The sequence below is a fragment of the Amblyomma mixtum genome, chromosome 2 (genome assembly GCF_055824585.1).
Source record: "Amblyomma mixtum isolate Tamu chromosome 2, ASM5582458v1, whole genome shotgun sequence".
NCBI classification, from domain to species: Eukaryota; Metazoa; Arthropoda; class Arachnida; order Ixodida; family Ixodidae; genus Amblyomma; species Amblyomma mixtum.
This window is the reverse complement of record NC_143013.1, coordinates 250,877,404-250,893,697: the sequence shown is the minus strand read 5'-3', so window position 1 is coordinate 250,893,697 and position 16,294 is coordinate 250,877,404. Positions and strand designations below refer to the sequence as shown.

Genomic DNA, 16,294 nt, shown 5'->3' with positions numbered 1-16,294 from the left:
CTCCTCCTCCTCCTCCTCCTCCTCCTCCTCCTCCTCTCTCTCTCTTGAGCTTGGAACTTTAGTCAGTTCTCAAAATATAAAAAAGGTCTCTAACACTGCAGTATTACGGACACAATCCTCTGGGCTTGCTTTCACTCTTACTGCTCGGTGTTCGGTGACATTAGGTGGCTTCAAGTAATAATGTAAAGGCAGAGGAGGCGTAGTATCCCCATTACATAATGCTCTGTTGGCAGGTTTCCACATGGGTGGGAAAACTACGGGAGTGAAATAGAAGACAGTAAAAAAGCTAAGCACGTCATATCTATAGGTGGTCAGTGCAAAAAAAAAAAATAAAGCTCAGAGTTTCAAATTTGTCAACTATGCTTTGGTAGCTTTCGCTGTCATTCGGAATTCCTGAAGCTATTGACAGGTTAGAAAGCCTCGTGACAATTTTGTTGACGTGGCAACAACTTCGTGAAACTCTTTCTTGGTTAGCTTGGAGTGAACTCTAGCTTTCAACAGATAGAGTGGTTTGAGTTGGTGCGACAGATTGTGCACTTTCCGGAATCTCTGTTCTTTCTTATTATTGGTGACGTAAGCGTTGCTCAGAAACCAAAGATCAAGTGCGGCAGTATCGAACAAAAACATGTCGATGAAGCAAGGAGAACCATGTTGATGAAACGCTTGTCTTTTATTTTTTTTCCTTACCACATAGCCGGCTACTGACGCTGCTGATAAAACTAAGAGAACTTTCAAGTTAGCAGACCAATAAACAAAGAAGCGCGGCGTCTTGTCCGTCTTGTACTGTCTCCTGGTATTCCTGTGTCTTTTTTTTTTGTAACATATGACAGCAAGCTTGCTTTGAGAAAAACAGGTCGATCTGTCGAAACTTTGATCTGCCATTCTGAGACATCTTCACTTGCCAAGAATCGGTTCGATTTGTTTTGTTCAGAGGTACCCAAGCAGCAGCTCTCCGTTTCTTTTATATCTCCCCTAATGCGCCATCGTGCACACAGGCATAGAAGTGCGGCATTGATCCTTGGCCTACAACGAGCATTCGTGAGTGGTAACCTGATCTGAAAGGCAAATTTCTTGTTGTGGCCACATATTCGAAAAAGGAGTGAAACTTTTTATCGAGCGGCGGTCGAAAGTTTGTGAAAAAAATGCCGCCTGCGTCGCATTTATTCGACTGCACGAGCGGAAAATAGCTACGTGGTTGAAATTTCAGAGAGCGTTCGCTCGGTACAGTAGGGATAAAACAATATTACATTAAGATTCCTCCATGCTATTATTTGCAACAGTCGCTTGGGCAGTTTGCAAAATAATGAATTCAGGACATGTCTGAATGAGAAACCGCTTTAATGAACTCGAAGGTGTGTGTTTGGGAGGTAAAAATAAGACACAGTGTGAGTACCTAGCATTGAGAGGCAACTTTTTTATCTGTGTGGAACTGTTTAGCCCGTGTCGTGGTTCGCCCCGTTTTCTTCAGCGTTTAATGAGTTTGCAGCTGTTTACAGGACCAAATCATGTGTGCCAAGTCTGCACCAAATGGCTAACGAACAATGGCTAGCTCAAAGACAATTTGCCAGTAATCGTCGCGACGTACTACCACTAATGTTGAGTAAAGGTTTTGACTGGGCAGACCCTTCTCGCTGTTGAATGAAGCCAAAATCTTTGCAGCATATTATCCGCATTTGCACCTGCGTAGTTTATAAGTTTGGTCCATACCGTCGACGCGGCAATGTGTGACATTCTTAGAGACAGTTTTAAGCTATCCCATATTAGTCGCGTCACGCAGGCTACTAAAATGGAAGCCAAGCTCTTATGCCCTTCAGGATAGGCTTACTAGTAGTCACAGTGGTTTAGTAGAGGTCGCGGTGTTGTATGCGTGATAACCGTGACAAGCACCTAAATAGAACAAAACTGGGAGACCGACATACCAAGTGACGCAGGAAACGGCAGGAAAACTTAGACAAATATGTCGGAAGCAGCTGGATAAATTTTAAACCTCAAAGGCCTGAAAGGCACTGCTCCGCTTTTTGCTGACTTCTAGCCTGCATGATAGGCTGTGACTTCACCAATGCTAACTTTCATGTGACTTCAATTTTCTGTTGCTCTCCTTTCTCTTTCATTTTTTTTTATCCCCTCACCCCCTTCCCTCCGTGTAGGGTAGCGAACCGATTATTCTTCCGGTTAACCTCCTTGTCTTTCCTCTTATTGCTCCTCCTCCTCACAGAGAAGTAAAGAGAAGCTGCTATCCAACTGGACTCTTCCAACTGACACGCGGTTGTTCTTTATGTCTTGCCCTGGTCATCCTGAAGAACAGGTGTGGCATGAAGAGGCTGCTTCCGCTTCTATGACACACATCAATCAAAAAGAGATATAAAGAGGAGGAGGCAGGAACTAATATTTAAATTTGCTGTTGACTCGTCCATTTTTCATTACATGTTTCCAACGGTGTAATGCGGCAAGAAGCCTTCCTTCACTACGAGAGGTGCATTCCGAACAATTTTCAATGTTCGCAGCGTAGTTGTCATCGCTATTATGAAACTATATGACTTGACAACATCACCTGACCACTTTCTGACGAATGATAACGGGTTTCCTTCCAGTCAGTCAGAATTTGCTCTGCGACATCAGGGCATAATGTGACCAGGTGTTGCCTGGTCACGTTACCTGGTTACCTGGTTTTTTCGGTACGCCGTGCATTACCTAGGCCACGTTGCTATCACTATCACCTCTTTTCACGGCGAGAAGGGACAACTGTGTAGTTGTTTGCTGCAGCCTTCTAATTGGAACTGTAGCCGGTTACTATAGCTACACTAGGTTACGGGCAGGCAAAGAAACAAGAAAGGATGACCCCTCGCAAAACATCTGAGAAGGAGGTTTTCCTGCATCAAATATTTCTGCGACACTGCAAACGCTTCACATTCGCTGCCTGGACCAGTTAGTTGTTTGTCGGGTTGCTGTTTAATTTAAAACTATTAATGTGGACATCAGGCCCTGAGGAATGAAAAATATGATGGTGCCATCCACTTTTAATGTGCCCGCAGTTTCAATTAAGCAACTTGGCTGGCTTGTCACGTGGTTTGTCTAGACAGGGGATTTGTCAGGATGGATGATTATGAGGCCCGTCTGTATTAAACACTATAGGGCCGAGGGAAGGCAACCCGTATGAGCAAAACCTCATTCGCAATTCGGTCGGTGGTTGAGATTAACAGCTAGAGAGAGAAAACTTCGAATGGGTCTCAGTTCGGGTTGTGTTTCTCAGGAGCGTATAAAAAGCCATACGGAAGAGAAGAACCACGGACGATAAAAAAAATTAGAAAAAAGCTTAATTTTTCGTTTACGACATGAAGCGCAAGACACGAAGCAGGCGCCGAAGGAAGTCGTTCCTGCTTCTTCCCCTCAATGGCTCATCTCTTTCCCGAAGTTTTTGAAAAGGTTTGAGTGCCGCTGTAATGGATTCTCGAAGGGAGAAATTCCCATTTTCGAAGCAGAACTGCGAGAAGAGAACGAATATGATGAGGAAGGAGTCGAATGGCTGTTTATTGCGAGAAAAAAAAATCAACCGAAAGAAAAAAAGAGCATAACGAAAGTAGAATGAGGTGAAACTAAGACGTCAGCCGGTAATAAGTCTGAGTCGACACTTCTTCGCTAGACGCAAGACGCAACTGAAGACTCTCGGTATGAAGGGCTAAAGAAGAGATATTACGCGTGGCAAAGTGTCAAAGCTCCAAAGTAGAGCTCTTGCTAAATCTGTAATATATATCGAAGGGGACCGCCATTATGGAGAGAAATCTTTGTTCCGGTGTGCGGGCTTACGAAACACAACATAAATCTTAACCCTTCTTGCACAACCAGCACTTCTTTTTTTTTTTTTCCTCTGAGAAAATAATTTTTTTTCCTCGTAATCCCGGGGGGTCCGAACCTGGCCGCATAATCTAGAAAATATACGTGCACAAAGGAATAACAGCAACCAAAAAATAATCGCGACTTCAGCGAAACAGAGCCGCATAAATAATGCATGATGTACAGTGCAAGCGGTTTCTGGTTCGTAGTTATTGAGCTCATAATTTACGCTTTCATTTTAGCGTCTTTGCTCTCTTCAGTGAAAGTGCTAATACGAGGGATTTGGAACGCGACACTGCACTGAAATCCGCTCAAATCCTTCATCAGATTGCAAAAAAATCTCTTTCGCCGCAGGCCAGTCATGAATTTTTAGGGATGTTGCGGAAGTCTTGCAAAGGCTTAATCAGAGCATTACCATGACGTGGAAGCATCGTTGCAATGCTGACGAACTTATTTGCGGCGCAAAAGTATTTTACAGAGGGCTTACTTCCAAGAAACTCAGGGCTATATCGTGAATGAAATGAAAAATTTATGAGGAGTTGAAACGGAATTAATGTTTGATTTTCGAAGCAGTGCAGACGGGAAAAGAAAGAATAATTCGGCCCGACAGAGATCGGCCCTTTTTGATGACGCTCGCATCCTATCAAGGCACAACCATTAGACCAATCACGACCATCTAAAAATAAGAGAAAAAAAGGACAGAAAATCGAATACTCAAAGAGAATGCTACAAAGAAATCTGCGCGAGAATAACAACCAGTTACTTCCTACTGCTGACGACACTGAAGCAAAAATGAGCCACTCGGTGTCTTGTCTTAAATAATAATGGGACTAAGAGCATTTCATTGGTTAGTTTATACTGAGAAATCTGTAGCAAATGCGACTGGTCGAAACCAGTTTTAACCGACCGTTTAAGCGTTAAGTAAAAAAATGCGTACTACATTATGACCTTTACGTTTAGCAGGAATCAATATCTTGAGGGTAATTAGGCACCGAAACGAAGAACCCTTGCTAGTGTGCATGGTGCTGTTTCTGACCGGTTTAGCAATAAGTGCCACCAGCTTAGCCGAAGGAAGACAGCAAACCCTTACCAGCAGGAGAATCCAAAAGAAAGTAAGTTAAGATGCAAACATACGAACTTGAGATAGAATTAGAAGATAGAGCATTCGAAGTAAAGAGAATCTCTGCTGTACGCACTACTTTTTACCGTGATGTACACGTGCAGTTACTTTTCTTTCCTTTTTAAATTAAGGCGCTGAAGATAACACCGCAGATATAGGCCTCTATCACAAAATAGCCTCCGCTGTTTGCCGTATCACCGCAGACGAAAAAATCCAGCCGCTCCTTTCGAAACCATAGCATCCAGACGCAATAATCTAAAACGCGTCCACAGATTTAGAGAGTGCCAGAAACATCTCGAAAACTGCTTCACTCTTTGAGATCAGCAGGCTTGTAAAACTAATCAGTACCTCATAAACAAGCTCCTATTTACTGTATTTTGTATACGTTTAAATTTATTTAGCTGTTTTCATATGCGGCCTCCTGTGACTAAGTACCGACTATAATGTGCTCCCACTCTTTCCTCTTTCTGTCTTCAGCTGCCTATACTCCTTTCTTTACAAGGCATCAAACCTGGCTTCTAGCTGGTTAACCTCCATTTTTCTCTATCATTTCGTTGCCCAACGTATTCCTTATCTCTCAGTGAGAGCGCGCGTACAAGCTCCGCTCAATTTGCTTCCTGCGGCGTGATTTTATAAAATAAAAGAAGAGAAAATAGAGACACGTCATTAAGAGTGCACAGCATACCGCAACGCCCGCGTCCCACTCTCGCCCCTAAATCGCGCCTTTCCGACACGTATCCCTATAATATTTAGATAATAGTCCGTTGTTAGCATGTCAGACGGCGCACCGTAAGGTGTCTAAAGTGTTTCATAGCCAGAACGCAACGTTATCAACTTATGTTTTGTGTTTTGTCGTCGCTGTTATAGATGATAAGAGAATAGAATCGACAAATAACTTCCAGTGAAGACATCGCATTAAAAAAGAGATTTCTAGCTGCGGCATTTGTTGCAGACGACAGTGTCTACCACGGACATTATTAATCCTACAGCATCAGAAGCCTTACAGGGTCAAAATTCTTTGTCGAACAAAAAGTGGCCCTCTGGCTGGAGGGAAGGGAACGTCACCAGACCAAATAAATCTTATTTGCTGGAAGGAAGTGACGTTCCCAGAACGGATCACTCCCATTGGCTGGAGGCAAGCGACGTCACCAGACTGGACCACTCCTATTGGCTGGAGGCAAGTGACGTCACCAGACCGGAAGTGACGTCCCTTCTGGTAAACGCCGCAACAGCTTGCAGTGATATCACATTGCTTTCTCATGATGTAATTAGGTGCCCTCGTGAATTTTTCTCAACTTTTGTAAGGAAAACGTTTTCGTCTTCAGGGCGAAACTGCGCACGTTAAAGAGACTAAGTTTGCACACCACGCATTGAGCGCTTTATCTGCGTACGCAGCAAGCAAACCCGTTGGCTGGCGACGCGTCCCGGCGTCGATCAGTGCCGGGGCTATTAAAGTCGCGGATAATTAGCGTTGCGGGCCCCCGGGCGAAAGCGGAGACGAGCGTTGGGGCGTTGCTGCCGGGAATCGTGCACTCGCTTCAAGGCTGACGTTTGTTGGCGCGCCCGCGTGGGAACTCGACACCGGGGTCGACAGGACGCGGACAGCTAGCTCCCGGGAGAATAGCAGCGGGCGCGTCGCCTAATAAGCGTTGTAGGGCGCCACGATTTCGTATAAAGTCACACCCGCAGCGATTACGAGTCTCGCTCGCGGGGCACGTACCATCAGCGTCAAATGAAACTCGAACAAAGCAACTGAAACGCGAGCGCTAGCCTTCAAAATACGAGAGGAAATATAGGTGTGGCCTATTCACACTTCCAAAGCGAGGGCTTTGTACTTTCGATGCGGAAATCCACCGATCTAATATTCTGCCTTCCTGATGTTATACCGTCCAGTTTTGCAGTTTGCGTTTCGATTTCCTTGTTCGGGTTTCTTTTAACGCTGATAGCAGATTATTAGCGCAACACACATGTTATAGGTTCCTGCTTGAACAGCCAGTAGCGGAGTGGAGATAAGCATTTTTTTTTTACTTCTCTCCTCTAAGGATATGAAAACACGTCAGAGCATGAGAGAACAATATCTTGAGCTCACCATCGCTGGCTGCGGGCGGTGGTGTGCTGAATTGTAGAAGTGCGTCCTTGTCAACCCGGCTTGACTGAATCGCCCGCTTCATGACTTTTTTTCTAGCGATCTCCCTCATCACATCATCGCTCAACCAACCGTGCTCTCTCTTATTCTCCAATGTACTGATGCAGCCATTACCTAAAACAAGTACGGCCAATCGTTTCCTTGCAGGGCAACGCAATATTCGTTCAACGAATGTACAACAAATTATTAGACAGTTTTAGTATAGCGTTTGCGTTTTTTGCGTACGCAACACGCAAGATGTTTGCGTACGCTAAATTCAAAGCGCGAACAACACCTTTAGGTGAGCGTTTGCGGACCGTTCCGCAATAGGCGCTAAGTAGACATACAACATCCAGGTTCAGCCCCGTTTGGGTAAGTACCTAGCGCCACCACACGTCGAAAAAAAAAATGAGGTCGTTTTGAGAAGTGCTAAAAATGGCCGTTGCCATGACTACAGTGTACACAACCTGTCGTTAGGCTTACGGGCTTGAAAACAGACTGCTATCTCAAGAGTACCGGCAAGTTATCGCACATAACATTGCGTCCCAGTGAAACGACAGAAAGCGGAAGCGAATACCACCATTTATTGCCTGTTGAGCGCCGAATAACTCAATGACGAGGTATTTTAGAACCGAAGCGGGCAAACAGGGCGCCGCCATGTTGTCTCCGCAAGCCCCGCAAAGACGCTACGCTATTTCCAGAAAATTGCGTGCGTACGCTAAACGCTAAGCTTCTTTTAGCGTTCTGCGCATGCGCATTCTACATGCGCTATTTTATTGCGTACGCAAAGGTTTTGCGTACGCTATACTAAAACTGTCTATTAGCAAATCGCCATCAATGTGATAAGCTGCATGGCATATCTGTTTTAGCTTGTGGTTTATTGGGGTTTAACGTCCCAAAGCCACTCAGGCTATGAGGGGCGCCGTAGTGGAGGGTTCCGAAAAATTTCGGCCACATGGGGTTCTTTAACGTGCTGACAGACATTGCACAGTACAAGGGCCTCTATCATTTGGCCTCTATCGAAATGCGATCTCCGTGGCCGGGGTCGAACCCGCTTCTTCAAGGTCAGCAGCCGAGCGCCATAACCACTAATACATGGTGGCGGGTAGCATGGCACATCTAAACAACTTTTATGCGCTAAGGGCGCACCAGAAAACCATTATTCATACTCCCTCTACGTGTTCAGACTCTGCGTGTTTGCTGGTGAAACGCCATGCTATAGTGCCTTATTATAACTCCATGTTGGGCACCACGTCTATCTTTCCATCATTACACCCCGTAGCACACATTACAAAGAAGAAAGCCTGTGACACAGGGCCTTTACTCAAGTAGAGCAACATTCGCTGGAACAAACTTTCATTTTTCAAGCACGCATAATTTCCCCCTATATACTCATACTTCCGCATACCTGTTGAGCCTGCTAACAGAACAGCAGAAAAACCAAAATTGAAACTTGAGGAAGCACAGAGAACACCCTTTCAGTATATGTGCCAATATATGCACCACTCTGTGCGCTAATATGCGTGTCGATACATTTGAAAATGTGTGTGTCATTGCGTCGGCCAAAAAAAAATTGAGAGGACACTTTGGCAACTAAAGTGTTGAAAGGCGAAAGTCGAGAACACTATGCCGTGACCACTCCCGGTGGATGTCACGTCCCACCATTCTCGTGGCTATATCGATGCCCAAATTATACATCTTTCGGGGATCTTAAGTGTTAATTACGCTTAACTACACATTTTTCTATCGAATTTGACGCAAATGCGACGTTTTTTCGACCATTATGTGAAAATTGTTACTATGCAGTGACGACTTCCGGTGGCTGTGACGTCACATTATTCCCGTGGCTATATCGAAGTCCGCGCTATTTCGACGCAATTTCGGCATTTTTGCCGAGAATTAACTAATTAATCTACAGTCATCAAACTTAGCTTCTAGATTCAATTTTTCCTCCTCTATCTGAAGGAACCACTTGGTTTGTTCTATCTTTTTTAGTTCCCGAGTTAAACGCGTGTGACACGCTTTGTTAACTGACTACACTATGAGAGATTAAAGGCTTTCGCCTTAATACGTGCGTTAATATGTGTACCTCTGAGTGCGCTGACCAGTATACTCGTATGTACAGTCGGGGACAAAAGTCTCCGGACCACGTGTTCCTCAAACGAAGCTTATAGCTCTACTATCAGACAGCGGCTGGAGACCGCACTTGGGGAGATGAAAGAACAAAAATTTAACTTTTACCTCCACAAGTGTGGTCTCCAGCCGCCGACCAATAGCAGAGCTATAGGCTTCGTTAGAGGAACACGTGGTCCGGAGACTTTTGTCCCCGACTGTACCACAACGAACATCTCTAGCAAGTCGTCCGCTTTGTGAGCGACGGAGTTTTCACTACCTCTGTCTCTTGCAGCTGGCATTGTGCGTAATAACCTCAGCGGCAGTGGCAGTAGCAGTAACAGCACCAGAACAAACGGCCGGTTAAACAGCGAGATTAAAAAGGCGCAACGTCGTGGGCGTTGCCGCTGCCGCGAAGCGCCATCCGAGCGCGGCAGGAGTGACGAGGTCGCGGCCGTTTGCGGCCGCTGTTCTCGCCGTTACTGACGCCCGCGGACCGCACTGCCATGTCGCGGCGTGACGGCCGCGCCAGTCATATTCATGACGCCCGGGCCCCGACTGCTGCTGGCCGCCGTGTGTGCAGTGGCAAACAAAAGAGCCACTAACGCACACTTGGCCTGATTAGGCGGCAGGGGGCAGCAGACGTCGCATGAGTGAAGTGTCTGCGCTCGTGACGTGCGCTCCGCCGCCAAGGCAAACTCATTAGCGCTCCCACGCCCATCTCTCCCCATTCCCTACCCACAACACTCCGTACTGGCTTCCTGACTCGTTTCTTTATTCATATTTCCATTGGGGAAAGCGGACAGAGACATCATCATATAATAACGACGCTCCCGTTGGAACGCAAGCATACCCCGCATGACTTACTGCCCCCTGTTTTTTCATTACTTTCTTTTGTTTTGTTTTTTTGCATCGCTGTGTCTGCATTCCCGCACTGGTTAGAAGGGATCCTACGAAACGCGCGCGATTTCCCTTGTGCGGAGGTGGTATTTTGGAAAAGGATTGATGAGAAGGGCTCTTGAAACAAATCAAGCACTATAACACGCTCTTAGTTTGAAACTAGTTCCTTCAGTAAGAAGACGCGGTCACTGCAGGAGGTTGGCATCACGAGTACAGCTCAATGTATTCCTCCATCACCACCTATCATATTCCTCATCTCCCTATTTCTGTCTTTTCCTTTTCCTATGCACAAATGGGAAATAGTAAGCCAGACACTGTTACTCAGATATCATATTTAGTTAAAAAGAATAGTTAAAATCAGAGGCTCATATTTTAGAAGTTGCACAAATAAAGCATGTTGCAGACTTCCTCACCCCCTTGCTGACCTCTGCCTATGAGATGTCTTTCCGTTTAAGGTGCAAGTTGCACGAGCATATATGCTGCTTAAAAAAAGCGATAAAAACGATATGTGGAATTACAGCCCCATATCATTGCTTCGTGTGCTCTCGAAGGCTTTTCAGCCGTTTATTTTCTAGCGATTACTTCTGTCGACTGTGAGTTCGGTCATAGAAGAGATCACAGTGCAGAATTCGCGCTGCTTGCCCAACAATAATTTGGATTTTTTCAGCTCGAAGAAAGCAGACTGGACAGGATCCTTGTGAAAAACTTTACGAGAGCCTTCCCATGCATAAATCACGATTTGTTAATCCGAAAATTAGAGTGTTATAGCGTTCATGGACAAGCAAATATACAATCTTATCTGTGCAGCCGTATTCAAACTGCAGCGAAGAAGAGCAATTCACGAGAATTTTTTTTATTTATTTTTAAATGATAGCGTGAGTATTGTTTCCCCAGCTACTTATACGATTATCGCTAACAACACATGTGTATTCTTAACTGAACAGTTAGCAGATGAGCTTTCTCATAATGCAAATGCACCACTAGCTGCACTAAATCAATGGCCGCGAATGAAGGTGCTTAAGATAAGCAATGCCCAGAACAAATCCGTTCTATTTCGCCCTTAAAACATGACCAAATCAATAAGAAAAACAGCATCGGTAGAGCCCACGCCTGCAGAGATTTTGTCAACTTTCATGGCGTTAGGTGTAACTTTTAATGAAACGCTTTCATGGAATGCACACGTGGATTTTGTTAAATTCGCGCAGGTAGCTGGATTCGTACATTGAGTTTACTACATACTGCCCCGCAGTAACATGCTAATCATCTAGATTTCTCCCTTCTCATCGCGACCGAGCTACTGTAGCTTAGTTTGGGGTCAAAAACTAAAGAAAACATGCTAAGATTTCAAGCTTTACAAAAACGGCTTCTTTGAACTATCGACTGTGTCCGTCCTGGTTTTTGATACTTATGATAACTTTAAGAATTTCAGTGTAATGCCACTTACAACAGCTTGAAATTATCGCCTCTGCAAATCGCTTAGCAAGAATTGCCATATAATTCTAGATTTCTACAATGACTAGGTCAACTGAGGGCGAACATTACAACATACGCAACACTCAAAAATGAATGACGGAATGTACACACATACAGACCAACATATAGTCTCGAAATGCTACACAATGAACGACCGCAATCATTAATTATTTTGCATACAAAAAATATCCAACTGTAATCCATTACTTATAAAGAACTTAGAAAACATGTTATGTTAATTTAAAAATGTACATCGTTATCCTAATTTTTATCCGTGCAATCAAGAGGTACGGACTAGTGCTGTAGTAATGTTTTTAGTTCGTTTCTTTGTGGAGAACGTGCTCTCCGATGTAAATTTTTACATGTTATTTTTACACTGGATGTTTCGTGATTTCATCTCTTTTGCGCTGCAAATGCGAAGCTGCCATTGCTATCGTTTGGGGACCTGCGGGCTTGTCAACTTTTCACCATGACAGATTTTTCTGCCGTGCTCTGGGACCTTCCGTACGCATTGGGTATCGATAAAAATTATTACAATTTCAATTTTTCTCCTCACCCTTCTGCACGGATTTCTTCCTCTCTGAAGCCGTCGCACAGACCATATGCAAGCGGCTGAATACCGCAATTTCTCAAGCCATATGCCCTCTAGATGATATCCTTTGCGTGACGACAGTGTCCTTTCGCACTAGCAGTGTGGGGAAAAAAAAATGAAAGGATATTTTGGAAAGCACTTAACCTGAGCGCACTGTTCTGGGTGCTACTCCGAGCGTAAAGCTGATGTAAAGCTCACAAACTTCTACGCCCGCAGTGTAAAGGACGGCTCGTTATTGCTTGACGCACTTCTGCAGGCCAGTCCTCAAACGCAGTCATGCCTCGTTCAGAACAATGTTCAGTCAACAAGTGTCCTTAGAGCGCTATCAGCCTTGCGATTTCGTCCTTTGACTATCTAACGCAAATCTAAATTATATACCAATCTACATACGGTGCTAGCAAGATTGTTTGTAAGATCGGCTAACAAAAAGGTCTTTGGCAACCCGTTCCAGAACTTCTAATGTTATCACCTTCGATAATTAGGCAAGAACTGTAACGACGACAGCCAGCTAGAGCCGATGATGGCCTTTCGTAACGGCGCGCAACACTAAACACTCGTCACTTCAGCCACCACTAGCCGCACGCAACTCAGGGCATCGAAATAGCTCTCGAAGTCCCGACAGCGAAATCCGGTGTGCTCAGATTGCACGGTGTTGTGTGGCAACCCCCTCCCGCCCATCGTTACGGGCATACGCTTTTCAAACGTACAGTACTTAGAGAGAGAACTCCTCGCTATGCCACGTTCGTCGGGCACAAAGGTCCGGCGGCTTTCCAACGTCGGCGGCGGCTCACCTTTCCCTGCCCAGTCAACCCTTTTTTTCACCCTCCTCGAAGAGCGCTTTTCCTTTATCTACCCTCACCACCACCACCTCCTCTCCCTGTAGCTATCCTCCTCTCCTTCGCTCCGTTAGACGCGGCTAATGAGGCGAGACGATAAGCTCCTCTGGATCCGGCCGCGCCGCGTAGAGGTAGATGGGGCTCGGATTCGCAAACACGCTATATAACGTGCCCATGTGGGGGTTCGTTAGGGGAGGAGGAGGAGGGAATGGTGGTAGTGAAGTGGAGAAACAGAGAGAGAAAGCACGAAAAGGGTTCTGAAGTGGACTGGCTCCTGACCGCCGGGCTAACGCCATCGCTGCGCCGTTTCGCAAGCTGTGTAGGCGCTCGAGCTCTTAGCGGACGGCCGTTCGCTGCGAGCACCTTTGCGCAGATTTAAAATCTCGCCCCGAAGGCTACACCGTGTATAGCCGTTCGCGCGCCGACTTTGCTCAAGTTGGTGGAATGAGCTGAAACTTTTACTTTGGTTGTTTGTTGCCTCTCCTTCTCGTTCCAAGTATTTGCTCTCTCGCTCTCACTTCAGCCTCGCCCGTCAATGGACTTTGGGTGGAAAGTGAGCATTAGGCGAAGCCTTCGGTACGCCACAGTTGGTTTAATACGTTGAGCAAGTTTCTGGCTCGGGCTTCAGAAGGTAAACAGGTGCATTTCCTACAGCCTGATGTAACTGGGTCAGTGAGCGTTATAGGTGCGCCAAAAAAAAAAAAGCTATTGGGACACTTAAGTCACCAGAAGAGTGGAACGTGATAGCATAAGATTTCACATCTGGCAGAGCTTCTGTCGCGACTTCTGTATTTGTTTGCGTCAGTTTTTTTTTTTTGTTCAGAATTCTCCGTCCTTAATCCGCAATATTAGCACTAGCTTTATATCAACTTTTTGTATCTTTTTTATTTCTACTCGATATCTGCGTTGCTGTCTAGAAACCGGGTTGCGCACAATACGGTGGACAGGTTGTGATGACGTAACAAGCTCACGTGACCTCTCTGGACCAGTCAGCGAATTTCGCGACACCGGCCATCGACGGGGAATTACTGTGACATTTTTAATGCTATCACAGTAAAATACGAAACTTTCCACCTTTCCAGTAAGCAGATTTTTGTGCGTGCAAGGTGCCTGGGGTCATCTCCTGCGCATTTTTCTATATTTTCTATTCGATATGCAAATCTTTATGTCCGTAAAGGCGACCTACGAGCCATTCGCAGAAGCTCTAGTACATCTAAGGGCAAAACTGCATCGTCGAATTGCGTTATCCGACAAGCACTAATAACTGTAGCATCGGAACTCTACGCACCGATACGCGATGAAGGAGAAAGAGCTGAAAGCCCACATGTTGTTTACAACAACGTTATTCGTTCTAAATCTGTTTCTTGCGTGTCATAGGAACGCCTAGAGGGTAAGGGGTTCACTTCGACCACCCCGGGTTGTTCGTAAATTTCGCGAAGCCTCGGGACGCGAGCACTTCCGCAATTCGAGCCTCATATAAAAGTGGCTGCCGGGCAACCGGAAATCGAAATTGCTTCCTTGCGTTCAGGTGCAGAGTGTCGTGACAGGGGCAGATGGCCGACCGTTTTCTACATATGCGCGAGATTGCTGATTGCGCGATGGTGAGAATGTTTCTTTTTAAATGTAGAAATACAATTCGGGACTTGTGCATATAGCCTTCGCAGACCCAGTCTAGTGCACGCACTTAACGGTAACACTTTTTCGCCCCAACTGTAGATTCTCAACACTTACAGCATGTTATTCCAGTTTGCCGGCGCAGCTATAGGTATTTGGAACCGACGTCACAGCGGCCGCTATCTTTGGGTCCGGATAGTGCTACTAAAGCCTGATTGTTTTCTTAATCCGCTTATCGTCAACCGGTTCCTGTGTACACTGTGGAAGCTAGCCTGTGCTCCCAAAGGTGGTGCCTGTGACGTCACCCGAAATTTATCTCTATAGGATGGGTTACCAATCTTCTCCAAGTGAGGTTGCAGGCAGAAGAATAGGAAGTATACGAAGAAGCGGCGGATGAGGAAAAACAAACAAACAAACATGGGCAGCCTCTATAGAATACAGATGTTTCTGTGAACAATTGCTGGGAGTGCATTTTTGCAGCATTTGTACCAAGCCTTTGGCCAGTGCAGATGCAATTTCAGTGCGAAAGCACCTCTTCACGGCGTCAAGCCCAACCAAGAATCTCGTGGCATTCCTGACGTTGAAGATGCAGAAATAAAAAAAATATTGGCAATACTGTGGTTCGAACCCGCGTCGCCGCGAACAGATCAGCTTCGCTGGCCACTTTCACAAGAGCACTATGCTACTGCTTTTTTTTTTTAAATTACGCGGTATTTATTATAGTCAAGCAATGTTCTGCGTACGGGAACTATGTACAAACCGTCAAGACCACAATCGGAAATCAAAACAATGCATAATAAGACGCACCTGAACCAAGCACGAGGAAAGACGCAATACAGGGCACATCACAACATCACAACACATATTAATGCGACAGGCCTAAGCAACGATCCACTAGAAAAGGGGCAATGAAGAGCACAGAACTAGGAGCGGTTGCCACTCTGGTTCGAACTTGGCCTAGGCATGCCGATCACGCCTCGTGTTAACTGCAGTACACTATCGCGCTGTGCACTGCACATAGTCTTCATCAACTTCTATCTGCTGCGCGAACAAATCACATGAGCTTAACCTCGATCAGAGCTTGACCCGAGTCTAATATCGTGGCCAGACGCTCAGACTACCTAGCAAAGCAAAACCATGAGCCAACCAGGCTAAACGCATGCATTCGCACGCCTACTTGGTTTTCCTACGTTAAAATCTTACCAATTTTTCTTTTTTTTTCTCTGCGTTAGCAGTTAATGCGAAGGTTGCCTAGCAAAGCTTGTCCTGCGGCCAGGCTTGTCCGGATAGGGGCGCAGACCGTACTCACTGGATAATTATCCAGTGACTGTAACAGGGCTCAGAACCGAATTCCACCCCACGGGGGCGTGATCCCGTGACTACCCCGTGCGCATAGCCTGTGCCTTTCCCAAAATGAAACAAGAGCGAAGGCTCCCGGAAATTGCATGTTTAAGCTCGTAGTCATTTCGCATACGTGCAGCCGAGTGTGACCGTGGGGACGGGGCAGGCGACCCGGACGAGCTACACCTTTTTGTGCGTGTACTCTGAACCCGAATACACCTATATGGGCTTAAAAAAAAGGAAGAAGCTGTTCTCTACCACACTCCTTTTTAAGGGTAGGGTATGCTGCCCAAGTGCCGGAGTAAATTTCTATCATTAAAATAAACAGAACATTTGCTCTTTGCAACGGA

The 16,294-nt window shown here is 45.7% G+C and overlaps 1 protein-coding gene across 1 annotated transcript in view; it reads right to left on the bottom strand.

Annotated features, from left to right (window-relative positions):
* Window positions 1-16,294, bottom strand: part of LOC149363496 (high affinity cationic amino acid transporter 1-like) — a 396,987-nt gene that overhangs the window by 109,663 nt on the left and 271,030 nt on the right. The window lies entirely within an intron of this gene.